The 5,878-nt window shown below is 47.7% G+C and overlaps 1 pseudogene; it reads left to right on the top strand.

Annotated features, from left to right (window-relative positions):
• The first annotated feature begins 344 nt into the window (after window positions 1-344).
• Window positions 345-1,769, top strand: LOC136548845 (uncharacterized; annotated as a pseudogene).
• Window positions 1,770-5,878: the final 4,109 nt, after the last annotated feature.

Here is a 5,878-nt window from a genome sequence, read left to right as displayed (position 1 = left end):
TGGATTATCGCCGCGTCCTCGATGCGAGGCATGCTGCTCTTCGGTGGTTGAGCTTGGCAACGATGACCGGTGGCGGTCGTTCCTTTGGACCCGTCGGGAGGTGACCAGTGGGTGGCCTGCCATGGGTAGTCCAAGCTGTTGGCAGCTTTGCTTCCATGCTCGGCAACGATGATCCATGGTAGTGTGTCGTGTTTGTGCTCCATCGCGTCGCGTGAGGTGGTTAGCCCCTCGGGTGCCATTTTGGCTACTCGGTTGGCTAACCTTCTTGTACATTATTACATTCTTTCGTCTTAATTGAGCGGCAGAGCTCCTGCCTTTTGTTTAAAAAAAAAAATGCCAGGTAGAGCTGTACCTGTAGCCTCTCATCCGTCGAAGGATCAGAAGATGGCTTCCGCTGCCCAACCAAGTTCTGCTCAACATTCAGCTATGGCAAAGCTTCCACTCCAAACTTCATCTGTTGCAAAGAGCTTATTCAGGCCACTTCCACCTCCGGCCCACTCTTCTCCATATACGCTGCAACAAAGCAATCCCGTACAAGATCAGCCTGCTGCTTATCCGTCTGCAACTCCAGTGTCTGCCGTTGCAAATGTTCATGCCCAACAGGACATTGGCTCCTCCCAATGCTCTATAGTTTCTTCCAAGACTCTCATCGTCAGTCCTCTCAAAGGGAGCGCGTACTATGCTGTTGAGAGGAGTTACCATGTCAGCTCCCACTTGAAACCAACCATCCGCAGCTCCCCCTTGAAACCAACCACTGCAAGTTGGACTTCGATTGTACCGAGCCAGGTCCCAGTGATCAGATTTGTGACAAGATCTCTAGCTCCTCTGATGAAGACAAGCAATATGACTTTGACATCGATTTCACAAATTTTGATATATGTGATGGTGAATTTTCGTTTTCTGAGCTCCTGCTTGACTTTGATCTTGACAACGAAGGTGTTCTGAACCCTTCCACGAGTGCTGAAGTCCAAAGGTATAGCATACCTGTTTTCTTTCTGTCAGTTGTCTTTCGATTTTTAGTGTTTGCAAAACTATGCATGCTAAGATGTGTTCCTTGTGCATGTTGAACAAATGCAGACTAGAGCCTGTTGCTACTAGTGGTCATATGGCAGCAGATCCTGTTCTACCTGATTCAGTGAAGCCAGTGGCAGCAGATTACGCTGAAGATTTGAATCCACAAGGTTTTGACCTTTCTCTAATAAGATCCGTCAATGACAATTGGCTGTTTCCTTTCTTTGCCCTCTTATTCCTATCATCATTTTTTGCTATACTGACTAATCCCTTTCTCAAGCAGGAGCAACCTCTGTTACTTCTGTCAGGGCTATTACAAAGAGGATAAAGATTGTTAGCCCTGGTATGTGTTCATATGACTTGTGCTTCTCTAGTTCTCCTGCGTCTAAGCATCTGTTGCGATTGATTGTTAATTATGTATCGGTTGTTTCATTGCAGTCAAGGGCCGGGTAGCTTCTTAGAGCAGCAGGTAGAATTTCAGATCGCCAAATCAGGTGCAACAGCATGTGACTAACCGACATTCCCTAGATGGTCTGATAATCCATGACAGTAGTTGTTGTGAGTGACCAACTGCCCTGCACTGAGGGCATTTTCAGCACCAAAAGGACTAAGTGGTGAATCTGCTTACTGTAGCACGATAGTAATGTTATGTTGTTTTGCTGCGTCTGTCAGCATTTTATGTTCATGCTGTAAAGGCTAATGTCGCATTGCTACCTGGTTATCAGAAGTTTGCTGCTCAGATTGTGCCTGTCTATTGACTATTAGCTGTTTGGCCCAAGCCATTTCGTGCCTTGATAAGCTGCTGTTATTCAGAAGTTGTTTGCACTCTTAAAAAAAAGCGTACCTAGTGTAGAGAGCTCTTGCTCTGTCACAGGCGGTAAGACTCTACCATTTGCACCAGGCCTGCCCTTCTGGTTTGCACTCTTAGTAGACGCCAAATAAAGTGCCTTGAAGGATCTGTATTAAAGATGTGCATGCAGCCCGTGGGCCAAAGGCCAGGCCCAAAGCACGGTTATTGGGCCCGACCCGAGCACGATACGACCCGAACCCTAACCGGGCCCGTGCCGGCCCAAAGCCCGTAGCAGGCCGGGCTTGGGCTGAGGCCTCGGCCCGCCGGGCGGCACGGCCCGACCTGTTTTACAACGGACGGCCCGGCAGCTGGAGGGGCTATATAAGCCCCCCTGCCCCGGCGGACCCCCACCTTCGGCCATTCCCCCTCACTCCGCCCGCGCCCGCAGCCGTTCGCCCGTCACCCTCGCCTCTGAGCTCTGAAACCCTAACCCTAATCCCCACCTCGCCTCGCCTCTCACCGCCGGTCGCCGCCCGCCGCCCACCGTCGACCACCTCCCAGGCTACCGCTGCCGTCGTCCACCTCCCAGGCTACCGCTGCCGACGCCGGATGTTGAGATCTCCTCTTCTCTAATCTCTCCCCCCTTCTCGTTTCACTTCTTCCTCCCTACCTCTCTGACTAGTTTGACTCTCTATCTCTCTCTGACCGGATCTTGGGATCTCCTTTTGTCTCCCCCCTCTTCTCCGTCTCGTCTTCGTCTTCTTTTCCATTTCTCCGGCGCCGGGCTCCGTCTCCATACAGGCAAGTACCTCTAACCCTAACCCTAACCCTAGATCTAGTAGGCAATCACATGAACCCTAATCCATTTCTCGGTGTTTTTGGTTCGCAGGTCGCCGGTGTGTAGCTGGTGCCGCAGGAGGCGTTGAGGGACGGTGCCGGTTGGGTGGGTGCCATCTACCATGGTCGGCTCTGAGTCCGCTGATGGTGATGATGGTCCAACCATCAACGACGAGCTCAAGGCCACAGGGCAGATCCCAGATGACGAAGACGACATGGGAGATGCTGCTCATCTCTTGTTCGGTAGGAGTGCTGCTCTGACCAACCGAGACGATGCAGCAGCTAGTGCTGCGGTCACCAGCGATGCAGCATCTCTGGCTTCGTCCACCACTAGTAAGCGCCGATCCTCTGTCTGGGCTAACTTTGATGAAATCATAGAGACAATGGACGGTGAGGTATGTGTTGTTGCTATTTGTAAGCTCTGTAAGTCTCGTTTGTCTGGTAAATCTGCTAATGGCACTAGTCATTTGAAAAGACATATGCTCTCATACAAGAAGAAAACAGAACAGGCTAATTTGGTTCAAACTAGGCTTGCTTTGAATCCTGATGGGTCTTATAGGAACTGGGAATATAGGCCTGATGTTGCTAGAGCTGAGCTTTGCCGTTTGATTGCTAGATTAGATCTGCCTTTATCTATTACTGACAATGATGCTTGGGATGATTACATTCAGCGTGCTCACAATCCTAGATATAAGAGAGTGTCTAGATTCACCACATCTAGAGATCTTTCTAAGCTTTTCAATGAAAAACTGCATCACCTAAAAAATAAAGTAATGCCTGGTGTGTCTTCTGTTTGTTTGACATCTGATATCTGGTCTGGCAATGCTAAGAAAGATTATATCACTATTGTTGCTCCTACATTACTTTTGAGTAGGAACTTAAGAAAGCTGTTATTGGCTTTAAACTGATTGAAGTGACTCATAGTGGTATTAACATTGCTGAAATTATTGCTGGTGTGCTTGGAGATTGGGGCCTATTTGACAAAGTTTCTCTATTAGCCTTGATAATGCATCTGCTAATACATCTGCTATGCTTACTTTGAGTCCTCTGCTTGCTGGTTACTTGGGTTATGATATTGATCCATTGAATTCTAGTAAAAAGATCTATCATGTTGTGCATCAGAGATGTGCTTGTCATATAATTAATTTGATTGTTAAATCTGGTTTGAAAAGGCTTAAACCACACATAGAGGTTTTTAGTACTGCAATTAACTTTCTGAATTCATCTAATCATCGCATTGCACAATTCAAAAACTATTGCATTACTAAGGGTATGAGGCCTCGTAAATTTGCTTTGAATATGGATGTTAGATGGAACTCAACCTACCTTATGCTAAAACATCTCATGCCATATAGATCTGTGTTTTCTGTGTTCATTAATTCTCAGTCTAGCTATCCTCTATTGAATGAACAGCATTGGTACATTGCTGACAAGGTATTGCAGTTTCTTGAGTTGTTCTATGATTCAACTGTTGTACTTTCTGGTGTTTATTACCCCACTAGTCCTTGGTACCGCATCACATACTTGAGATTGTATCCTATCTGCATGAATTTGAACATGATAGTACTCTTGCTGTTGTAGTTGTGCCAATGAAGAATAAATTTCTTAAGTATTGGAAGAATATACCACTGTTATACTCTTTTGCATTTATTCTGGACCCAAGGACTAAGTTGAAAGGTCTGGAAAATGTGCTTGACTTGCTTGCTCTAAGTAACAATATGAGTTACATTGATTACTTTGCTGAGGTTAAATCTGAGTTGCATAAACTCTATGACAAGTATGAATCTAAGTTTGGTGCTGCTAGGCCAGCTAGAACCACCCATCCATCTGGACTGACAGGTAAGAGAAAGCAGGCATGGGGCAAAATTTTTGGAGGATCAGTTTCTTCTGGTCCTTCAAGTGCATCTGCAGGATCTATTGTGCCTCCTGGTCTCTCTGAGCTCACTGTTTACCTTGATAGTGACAATGTTGTGGCATGTGATGATGACTTTGATATTCTCAATTGGTGGCATGAGCATAAACTAACCTATCCAGTTCTCTGTACCTTGGCTAAAGATATTATGACTGTTCCTGTATCAACTACTTCTTCGGAGTCTACCTTTAGTTTTACTGGCAGGATCATTGAGGAGCGGCGACGACGATTAGACGCGGACAGCGTGGAGATGCTAATCTGTGTCAAAGACTGTGAGCTAGGTGAATCCGGTGGACAGCACACTGTGGAGGATAAAGAGCTAGAAGAGTACTTCAAAGAGCAGTACCTTGATGATGAAACTGGTGGATCATCTACTGCTGGTGATGGTTGACTGCTGAGAGCTGAGAGCCTGAGAGGCTGTGAGTGCGACTTTAGTTGTGAGAGTTGAGACATTTGAGCTAGCTAGTTTGTAATAACTTTGAATAATTTGAACATTTTAATTTATTGAGCTGGTCGTACTCTTTTCCTTTCTAGGGTTTTATCTCACGAGGTGTGAGTTTTATCTAAAAAGGTTTTTAATGAGGCGGCATTGCACAAACAGCTCAAATCTTTTATCATCTGGTGTTTCTATGATTGTTGAATATGAATATGTGAACATGTGATTGTTTAAAGTTTGAACCTGTGATTGTGCTGTTTGAAATATGATGTTTATTGTGTAACGGGCTATGGGCTGGCCCGATGGACCAGTGGGCCGCGGGCTCAACAGGCCGGCATGGCCCGATATTCGGCCCACGGACCGTGCCTGGACCGTCCACAAGGCACGGTGGACTGTTTAGGCACCGGCCGGTGGCCCAGCGGGCCAAAAGGGCCCGAGCCCGATCGGGCCGTGACTGGCCGTGCTGGCCCGTTGGCCGTTGCTCATCTTTAATCTGTATAGATTGTTTTCCGCCTGCCCCGCGCAGCGCTGCTCACCTACGGGACGGTGCCCGCGCCTTCTTACTGTGCTCCACGCCCATCTGCTCCGCCCACCTCTGCTCAGCTGCACGACGGCGGGCGTGCCTTCTTCCTCTGCTCCCAGCCTGTCTGCTCTGGCAGCAGCTCCGGCCAGCGCTTCTCCCCTGCGGCTGATTGCTAGGCCGCAGCCACAGCCAACTGGACGATGGGAGCGCCAGCGGCGCCTCGGTGCCTCCATGACAGAGGGCCGTAGCTGGTGATGAATTATCGGTGCCATCCTACAATCCTAGAGCTACTGTCAGGTCTTTTCTTTTCTGAGGCCTAATTGATTGATTGCCTGTAAAGAGGGACAATCGATGATTGCTCTGGCCTTC

Source organism: Miscanthus floridulus, chromosome 4 (genome assembly GCF_019320115.1).
Source record: "Miscanthus floridulus cultivar M001 chromosome 4, ASM1932011v1, whole genome shotgun sequence".
Lineage (NCBI taxonomy): Eukaryota > Viridiplantae > Streptophyta > Magnoliopsida > Poales > Poaceae > Miscanthus > Miscanthus floridulus.
The sequence above is the reverse complement of the archived record's forward strand: the minus strand, read 5'-3'. Positions and strand labels throughout refer to the sequence as shown.